Consider the following 10680-nt stretch of genomic DNA (forward strand, 5'->3'; position numbering starts at 1 on the left):
CTTAATGCTGGCAGCTAACGAGTCTGCACAGGAAAGTTTGCAAAGACCGAGTCATGGCCTGGAGTGCAAATCCAGGCTCCACAGAGAGGGTGATGCTGTTTGCTTTGACAGAGCTGTGCACACAGGGACAGCTGTTTGAGCAGTCTGAACTGTGCCCAGGAACTGCCTCCACCTGCCAGGTCCCTGTAAAGTGACCAAAGAGAAAGGGAGGTGGGAACTGAGAAGGCTTTACGGGTCACACTGGTGGCCGAGGCTTTCTGAGTCCTCAGCACCTCAGGAGACCTCAGAAAGCTGTGCTAAAAGCACAGCAGCTCAGTGGGTGAGCTGAAAGCATGTTTTAAGTCACCTATGAATGAGATTTCATCCCTATTTCAGGGATTCAGATGGCTCTAAGCATGCCAAACAGCTGTGTCAAATCTGGGTGATGTGCCACATCTGAACTATCTGAACCATCACAGTCCAGTTTGCTGAGCTCCCCTCAATGACCCACAGAGGTGGCTGATCTGGAAAATTCTCCTTAAAACTCCCTTTCATGTGTTCTTCCCTGCGTGTGTAAGGTAGAGAAATACCTTCATTTTCTAAGGCAGGGAACAGAGGGAGGAGGAGATAAAATGATTTGGACAAGGGCATGGCTGGGCAGAGACCTGCCTGTGTGTCTGAGATGGGGTGAGAGGGCAGAAATCCTGACTGGCCTGCAGAATCCTGGAAATTTAAGAGAGGAAATAGAAAACTGGCAGAAATGGCTGATGGTTAAAATGAAGGATTTGCAGAAGGAGCTGCCCTTACCAACATCACAATGGTCCCCGGTCCAGCCAGCGTGGCAGAGACACTTCCCTGAGGACTGGTCGCACACCCCGTGGTGGCAGCTGCAGTTCTGCTCACAGCCCTCTCCAAACTGCCCGTCCTCACACTCTGAAACGGGATGGGGGAGGCTGATGGGGGGCCAAGGCTGCAGCAACCCCAGCAGGAACTTCCTCACGCCTCTGCAACATCATGAGCCACCAGAACTGGGCCTAAAAACCTCCAGTGAAGGAAATTTTGAAGCCTCCCTTGGCAAAATTCTCTAGAAATACAGCATTTTCATCTTTAAGGATTTCTTTCTCCTTAACTGGAGCTCATTGCCTATCCTCCCCATTCCCAAAGGACAAAGAATAGCTTATCCATCTCCTCTGCCCAGCAAGTTTCCAGCACCATGGATATGTTCAAGTACCAATATCACATCTCCCCTCAGCCTTCTCATTTCTGACTAAACAACCCCAGTTCTTTTAACTTTTTAACTTTTCCATTCTTCTGTCTCCTTCTTCCTCTGACTTGTCTCAAAGCAGACCCCAGCTCAAGTGAACTTCCTTTCAGAGTGACTGAAGCGAGGGGCTGGAGGAGGTGGTGAGACTCACCCAGCTCGCAGGCTGTCCCTGTCCAGCCCTGGGGACACTGGCACTCGCCACTCACAGGGTCACAGGTGGCCTGGCCGTGGCAGAGGCAGCGCTGCAGGCAGTTCGCTCCGTACCACCCGGGGGGACAGGCTGTGAAGGGAGGCAGGGAAAAACTTCCATCAGGAAGTGCAGGGGAAGGACACAGGTTCAGCACCACCTCTCCCACCTTGCAGACTTTCTGGGACTGGAAGATGCTCTGAGAGGTACAACCAAGCAAAAATGGGGACACGACCAATAAGGAATTACTCCAACCACTATAAAACTGGTCTTGGAACAAAGTAGGTGATTAAGCGAATTAGTGACCCACCAAATAACCTTGAGACTTTCTGTTTGTACCCACAAAACCCATTTCTTTGGTTCTTTCCAGCTTTCTCAACACTGGGGATTGATTTCCCTGTTCTCAGAATTTCTTTGTACAGTCCTCTTAAAATCACAGCTCCTTCTCTAACTGATCCTGCTGCCCACAGCTAGCTGATGATATTTCACCATTTACCAAATTTTAATTAGGCAAGTCTATTAATGCCTATCACAACCAGTTTCTATGAATAGAACCTAATTTTTTGGCAAAAAAACACACACCTCTGCCACATGCCAGAGTGACACCTCTTTAACATGAAAACAGGGGCAAGCTCTCACCTTGGAAAAGTACAGGCACCAGAGGATGGCTCACACAATTATTCTACCTCCTCACTTCAAATAGAAAAGATATCCCTGAACATGTATTTAAAAAGGGGTGTTTGAAACATCTTTTGTAACTTTTGCATTAGTTTTGTATTTGCGGCCTTTGGAGAAAACTAAAATTCAGGTCATGCTGTCCATGTCATCAAGAACAGCTCAGTACCTTCCCAATTTTTAAATCCTTCATGGAAAGGCCTCTTCATATCAAGTTTTAAAAGGGGAATGTGCTAAATTTAAATATCACTCTACCCCTGCCAGCTTTCATCCCCTTTCCCTAACAATCTTGGGATGTTGAAGGGGAGAGTCTGAGTGCTGACTCTAAATCCCTGCTCACCCAGGAGCATCCACAGCAGCATTCCCAGCTCCATGGTACTGCTGCCACCCCAGGGACCTCGTGGGGAAGGCACAGAACAAGGAGCTTCTGCAAGGGGCATGGACAGACTTTTCCTACTGCCTGGGATGCATGGATTAGGATGTGCAATGCCACAGTGCAGCCTTGCTTTGCCAGCCTCCTCTTATGGAGCTCCTCATGGAGCTGTGCTTGTGTTTGAGCCTCACGTATGGGTCTGATTGCCAAGGCTGGAAGGCTCAATGCCTTTCACATGTTCTGGATTTAGGCTCTGTCTGGAACAGCACAAGGTAATGCCGAGGATCAGTCTGGTGCATGGGACAGTAAAGCAGGCCATGGAAAAGAAACAGCTTTATTTCAGCATCATAATTGGGAGGTTTATGGACCTTTTCTCCCTTCATCAGCCTTCAAAATCAGCTCTTTTTCCACTTTATGGCTCTTTCACCCCTCTGCCCTGGGATCCTACAACACAGTGTCACGGATTAATTTAATGGACCAATTCACGTCAGTGCGGATCCAAACCCAATGACAACATAGGGCAATGAGCTGAGAGCTAAAATACCAGTGAGCTTTCCCCAAACACAGGTTTTATTTTTCCCTCCTATAATCCATAGGCAGGGGTTTGAATTTCCAGCTGTACCTTCTTGGCAGGTGGCTCCTTTCCAGCCCGGGCTACACAGGCACGTCCCGGTTACGTGGTGACAGAGAGCTCCGTTGTGACAGTGACAAGTGTTCCTGCAGCCCGGCCCGTAGCTGTTCCCCTGGCAGGCTGCAACGACAGAATTCCATAAAACCCCATCAGGAAGCATCCAAGGAAGCCCAGAGCAAGCATGAGATGCAACTCAAAGCCAGGGAAATCAGGTTGGAGCTGTGCTCCAATGACACTTTTCACATCATAAGAGTGCCTAAGCCCATATAAAATCATAGAATCGTTGAGGTTGGAAAAGATCTTCAGGATCGTCAGTCCAACCTTTGGTCAAATACCATAAGTGCTGTGTCCACTTGTTTTGTGAGCACTTCAAGTGACTTCACCATCCCTGGAAATAAATAAATAAATGAACATAAAACCCCATATATTAACCATGTCTGACTCTAGAGACAATAGGAGAATCATTTAGGTTTCAAAAGACCTTTAAGATCATCAAGTTCAACTGTTAGCATTGCTAAGTCCGCAAGAGCAGCCAATACATAAACTGCAAAAGGTATTTAAAAAATAAATAATTCCACAAACTAAGATCACATCTGGAACACTCCCAGTTTAGAGATAATGTGTCTTATGAAAGTTTAACATAATAATGTGGGTTAAAAATATGTTTCACAGCCCATTCTGAAGAGGTTTCTGTGGAGGGGCTGGACCACTGGGGGTGATGGATCAGCTGTCATCCCCTGCTCTGCAGAACGTCTTTGTGCTAAACTAATGGTCCAGCAGAACTGCCAGCCTGACAGCCCTGGTATTTATTTGCATCCTGGTAAGAGAACTGACAACTTCATTGTTTTCAGTGTTCATTTTTCACAGCTGGGTGCCTCTGCTCAGCCAGACTCTCATTCTTTGGTCAGAGAGGGGTGATATTTTCAATGAGTTTGGTTAAGCAGCTGGCTCCCAGGTGAAAACTTAACGCAGTCATCTCGCAAGCAAACGCTCTGCTTTCAGTGCTGCTGCCCATGAAAAATGGCAGTGATAAAATTCCTGCAGTCTCCATTGCGCTGGAGATTTGGATAGCTTTGAATGGTGGAAAACAAACAGTTCTGCTACCTTGTTTTCTTCAGATAGCATCCAAAATAATACAAAGAGGGGTGATGGAGCTGGATCTCCTCCTTGCACTGTTTTTGTTCTGCATTGCAGGGGCTCCTGTCAGAGCTGCCCATCCCTGTAGCACTTCTGGAATGCACTGGAGAGGCAAAAAAAGCCTGGATCCCTGACCCAGGAGAGTGTCCTGCCCTTGCTGAATGGGATATCTTCCATGTTTCACAGCTAAACAGTGAATTTTCACCGAACTTCTCTGGCTTTCAGGGTGTTGGTGAACATGATGCAATGCTGTGGGAGAGCAAGTCCCTGGGGACAGAAGGGAGGTGTGAAACCACCTTGATCTTGGAGGCTGACAGTCCCTGACCCATTCTCAGCCCTTTTCTCCCCATCTGAGAGCTTCCAACTTCTCAGCCTGGTTCTCAGACACCATTTTCTCCCAGGACTTCTTTTCCACACTGCTCGTTCTTGTCATCGCTTGGACCTCGTCCACATTGAAACCACAAGAAAGAGCAGGAGCTCAGTCCCATCACAGCTAAAAGTTTGTTCTGCAAATGAAGCTTGGTTGCCAAGTGAAAAGTTCAGCACATCTACAGAGTTCTGGCTCGCTTTTTGGGAGCAGAACTAAATATTTCCACAATAGAGACCAGCACTGTAGCACAACCAAGCCAAAGGAAAAACCAGCTCATCACCAGATCCCCTGACTGGTTAGCAGTGGTTTGTGTGAGGTTTTTGGAGTATGTGTGCAAAGCTCTTGTTACACTTACCAAAAAGACAATGGAGTGTTTCTGTGAAAATTCTGGTAAGAAAGCAGAAATTTCTGCAGAAGAAAATTTTAACTATTCTACTGGGTAGACACAAATGTTTTTTGCTTCCTGGTGGGACAATCCTGATTTTCAAAGTACTTTTCTGAAGATTAAGGAAAAAAAGTGATATACTGAAACTATTTCATGGTGTTCCACAACTGAATGTACAAATATACTTGGGCCTTTTCCTTCTTCACAATGAGACAAAAGGGATAACTTAATCCACAGATTTAAATTAATAGATTTCTTCCTGGTTAAAAACTTTCCTCTTGGTGTCTTTCCTCTGCAAGAGGACGATTTATCTGTTTGCAGTCTTTAAAATCCCTTTTTGCACACAGAGTAAGGAACACATGAAACTGGAGACTTTTCTGCCAGACTAGAAGTCAACAGCCATCAAAAGTGCCCAGGAGCACAGGAAACTGATGGGCTCTAATGTTCTACAGGGTGTCCAGTACAGACTTCTGTGGATTATTCTCCACAAAATGAAGTTTTAGCTTTAAAAGAACAGGAAATTTGCAAATTCAAGTGCTCACGCACCATGAAATGTCAAACCCCTGTTATCAGTGCCTCTGGCTGAGCAAAGTTTTCTGAAGTAATTTATTTTTCAAACCAGTGTGGTCTCTTTTTTACCACAAGGAGCCACTTCAGTGAAGATTCTGCTGAGCTCCAATAGCTCCAGAAAGAGGCATGCTTAGTACTGATAGAATTAAGGCAAAATTCAGACATTGAATTGTGTACATCTGCTACAGACCATATGCAACATGAGACTTTTGGAGGGTTTGGTTGGGATTTTTTAAGTTTGCAAACTTTGGATGAATTTGCAGTGAATCAGAATGGTTTGGTTTGGAAGGGGCCCTAAAGATCATCAATGTCCCACCCCCCTGTCATGAACAGGAATGCCACTGCTAGATCAGGTTGCTCCTTCCATCCAACCTGGCCTTGAACACTTCCAGGGATGGAGTATCCAGAAAGGAAGGTTACATCTCTATCACAAAGAAATGCCAAATATCAGGTCCTCACTTCTGTACCACAGCACTCAGTGAAACAGTTCATTAAAACAAAACAACGAAAAAAAAAAAAAAAGAAAAAAAGAGAATAGGCAACATACTTTTCCTAAGCCTCTTTCTTGGAAACCTAAAATACCTCAGGTGGACACTTAAAAAAAATCCTCAAATAAAATCTCTGAGCACAAACTAAAGCTGAGGCAGAGCTTGCTTGGCAGATTTCAGCCCAGATTAACATAATTCATTTTCAAACAACTGAAACCCACAGTCTGGTAATGGAAAGCATTAGGCAGCTTCAACAAAAGGCATCACTGTCCGGATTGCCTGTAATTAGATAGCAGAGTATAAAACTCACTGCATGGCTGGCTTAGGATCAATTCAAATCCCATGATGCCAAAATTATTCCTCAATATCCTCTAGCACATTGCCTGCAATCTGATTACTTCCACACGAGTGCTGTCCTTCCAGCTGCTGGAGCTGGCGGGTCCCAGGAACAGGCAAGGTGAATATTAAACACCCTGGGAGGATGGGGAGTGCTGAGCTGTCTCCCACCCCTAGCTGCCTTGCTCTGGAGCAGCGTGGATGAGGCCCAGTTGTAAAATCAAAATGAAGATCCCTCACTTAGCCAAGAGAAAAGGAGGAGACACCCTGCACTGTTAACTGACCTCTCTCTCAAGAGGCTTTGGCACCTTCACCAGCAGGAGGAATAAATTGACCCAGCACAAAGTCTAATGGCTCTAGCACAAGATAATAAATAGGGTTTTTCCCCTAATGTGAGTAGGGCAGGGCACCAGAGGCCATGGAGAAGGAACTGCATTTTTTAATTGAATTTAATGAAATATGTAGCAAAGTTTCCCATCCCTAATGCTAAGGACTGGGGAGGGGGAGAAGTGACACACTGCCAAAGAATGGGCTGTGACCAAGCAAATATTGTACCTGTTCAGCAGCATTTCTGCTGATCTGTGGGATGGGTAAGTGACTCTGGTCTGCTTTTGTTCTGTGCTCACTCCATTCATCTACACTCAAAGCCTGGGTTGCCCCCAGCATCTTCAGGTGGTGGGAGGTGGACAGCCAAGTGTCATGAGGAGGCAAAAAACTGCAGTGGTGGGATGTTGGAAAAAGTGTCTAAAATTGGGAAGATTCAGCAGAACTGACCCACCTGTAAACAAAAGAGCAGGGGATTTTGCAGGAGAAGCCTTCTCAGGAGATAAGCTGTGTTGAGTGGTGGGGGAAAATGAGGGGAAAATATGAAGAGCAAGCACTGCCCTCAAACAGGGCTGATGATAAAAGAGTGTATGGCTGGAGAACAGCATTGCCTCAATACAAGCCACATTTCTCTCGATTTTCTAAATTAAACCACTTTTCTATTGCAGAAAGCCATGACCTATGAATTAAAGAAGTGTTCCCAAGCAGAACTGGCTCGTTGTGGAGCTGCCCTGGAGCCCAGCTCGACACCCCAGTCCTGCAGACAGCACTCATATTTTCAAAAGCAAGTTTAGACCATGACATCATCCTAAAAGAAAACAAGGAAGTTGAGAAGCTAAAACCTGAAAATCTTAAAAAGACCCACTTATTTGCTAAACTTTGCAAATAGACTCAGTGATCTCCGTATGTAAAGCCATGCAGCTAAAGAAAATAACCTAATTTCCCATGAAATGCAGTGAAAAATTTCTCAGAATAGCCAATTTTATACATGTATGCTCACAAGCACTTGTTTAGCTTAAAAATTGTGGGATAATCCATACTTCTGAACATCTAGGAAACTGATATTTATTTTAAAACAAATAGATTTTATAATAATTATTTTAAAAACTATTTTGCCACGCTCAAATAACAAATTTTTCCCAGCTCTGATTTTTCTACTTTGCGCAGTTGTAATCTGACACTTTATAATTGATAATTAGATGAGATACACCAGAAACAGATACACAACATTTAATCACTTAATGTCACACAAAAATAAAAAGCAGGGAGCTGTCATATGGCAGGAGACAGCTCTGCTATTTAAAACCTGATGCTTATCATGTTTGTCGAGTTAAAAAAAAAATAAAAAATAAAGAGAGCTGATGATTTTACACAGTCACCAAAAATAGTTTCCTTTTTTGGCATCTTTGGGAAGGAAGGTGGCTTATCTGGCAGTGAACCCTGGCAGGGCAGTATCCCCATTCCCAGAGGGGTTTGGGGGTTTGGGGGTGTACGTACGCTGCTCGCAGCTCTCCCCCAGCCAGCCCGGGAGGCAGTGGCACGATCCCAGCACGTGGTCACAGCCAGCAGCATTCTTGCACTTGCACACCTGGTGGCAGTCAATCCCAAAGAATCCGTCTGGACAAGCTGGAAATGCAAAACATTCCTTGTTAGCGCAGCTCCTGCTTCTTTTTTGCTGCATAAACTCCACCTCGTCTTTTCACAGATGCATCAAGGGTTAAGCCTGCCCAGTTCTGCTATGTGCATCTTGGAAAAATGTTACCCTTTTACACAAGCAACAGATTTCTGCACAGGAAAACGGGGCTGAGAATATTGAAAAGCCATAAAACAAGTGAGAGAATGGAGCTGGATTCACACAAGCTGTTCCTTGTGCCTCTGTAATGGACAGAGGAAATAATTCAACGTGATACAAGACTCCAGAGCCATCCCTGCTGACCTCCCTCCCTTTGGCAATGCAAAACTTCTGCTCCCATTTACTGTCCTGATGCTCTCCTAAAGATTCTTTTACAGTGAACCTAAGCCACAGTGGTGCAGTTCAGTGCTGAAATGAAAAACTGGCAAAGTGAATGAGGAAGGAAACCCAAGACAAATTAAACATAGCAAAACAACCCCAGGGAGCTGGAGGAGCTCTGCTCCTACATCTGGAACTGAACCTGGACTAAGGAAGAGCAGCCCCACGGATTCAATTTTTATCTGTACCAGTGCTGACAGCAGTGAAAATAAGGATCAGTGCTTAGCAGTGGGCCACATCATACCCCAAATGCTGCAGAACAGGACTTAGAAAGCCACCTTTGCTGTGACCCCTGTCCTTGCAGAGCCCAGGAGTGCAGAGACACTGAGTGCTGCTTCAGTTCAGGACCAGCCACAACTCCCTGGGTCCCTCTGGCACCTTCTGCCCAAGCACATAACCTTCTCCACTCAGATATGGAAGCTGGCTGGTGGCACTGCTAGCAGCATCCACCAAAAATGATTCATTCCTTTGGTGATGCGAGGCCTTGTGAAGAGACATACATTATTTCATCACTGTTCTGCTTGTATCACTTGCTGCTTTCAAGAAAATTCAAAGGAAGCCTTTCCTAGATTGCTCTCACAGACTGAAATCATTTCTTTGTAGATTATTTTGTTTTCAGCCTCATTTGCCATCGTTACCTACTCTGCAACTGAAACAGTTTTGCTGCTTTTGAAACTCCTTTGAAAGAGTCACAAGATTCACAAGGTTCATTTTCACAAAGCACTGAGCAGGGCTGAAAGATGGAGCAGGCATGTACCACCTTCAGAAACGTCTAATTTTCTTTCAGAGAGTGTCTTGATAGCTTTGTTCTTCCCCATCATTATTATATGTGACCACAGCACAACTGCAGAGGCAGCAGTACCACTGAGTGGTACCAGATGAAGAGCAGCTGATCAAAGGTGACTCAGGGCAGAGCAGAATTGAGATGCTGATGGACAGACAAAAGTACTTTGAAGAGTGTGAGGTCTTTTGTCAGCATCCTGTGGCTCAGAGCACAGAAGTTCAGTCAGCTCCTGAATAATTTACAGCAAGGTCTCATGAAACAGCAGCCCTGGAGCAAAAGTGTCTCCTGCTATGGGTGAGCTTGGAAATTGTCCGGTGCTGGGGGTGATGAAGATGATGGTGTGGCTTTGGTTGTTATCCGTATTACTGACAGATGACATATATAGATTGAGACTCAGCAAGGATTAAGTTTACATTAACAATTCTAATAAATATTAATAAGAGATTACTAAATTTGTGGCAAATAAGCTTGGAAATGGTTACTGAAGTGGTGTCTTGCAACAGGGGCTGGTACCTAAACCTATGAAGCCTTAATTCATATTGAGGGCAGCAAATTAATGAAAATAAAAGCACCTTCCCACCAAAATGAAAAGAAATTTTCCCCAAATGAAAACCAAAAATTCGATGGCAAATTTTGGTATTTCTGCAGTCTCAGCTTGAATCCAGATCCCATGCTGCAACAATGCCAAATACCAAAAGCAACAACTGCAGGTTCAAACACCCTTGCTGTGCAGGGGTGATATTAATTATTAATATCAATCAAAATCAAATTTGTAAGGGGCTGTCTTCTCCTAGGACTTTGAACTCAGAAGTGCAAAAGTCTCAGTTTCAACATCTCTGTGATGACGGAGAAGTCCTTCCCAGCCACGGGCTGAGGCATCAGCAGGATGTTTGAAGTCCAAGGCAACTCTGCAGCGCCAGGGCTCGATGTGAATTTCTGCCTGCAAGGCACAGAGCCTGGCCAACGTGGGTGGATTGCCAAGAGGACGGCAAAAAGCACATCCCTGCCAGAAGGAAACCCTGCCAGTCTCCCAGTCACTCGAAACAGAAGCGCTACAGCTCCTCCGAGAGAAGGTGCCAAGAAGGTTCTACCAAGGGCAAACCACCCACATGTTTTCCTCCCTCGGCGTCTTTTGGAAGCTGCCAAACTGTTCTGGTTAAAACTTC

The sequence above is a fragment of the Poecile atricapillus genome, chromosome 8, assembly GCF_030490865.1.
Source record: "Poecile atricapillus isolate bPoeAtr1 chromosome 8, bPoeAtr1.hap1, whole genome shotgun sequence".
Taxonomy (NCBI): Eukaryota; Metazoa; Chordata; class Aves; order Passeriformes; family Paridae; genus Poecile; species Poecile atricapillus.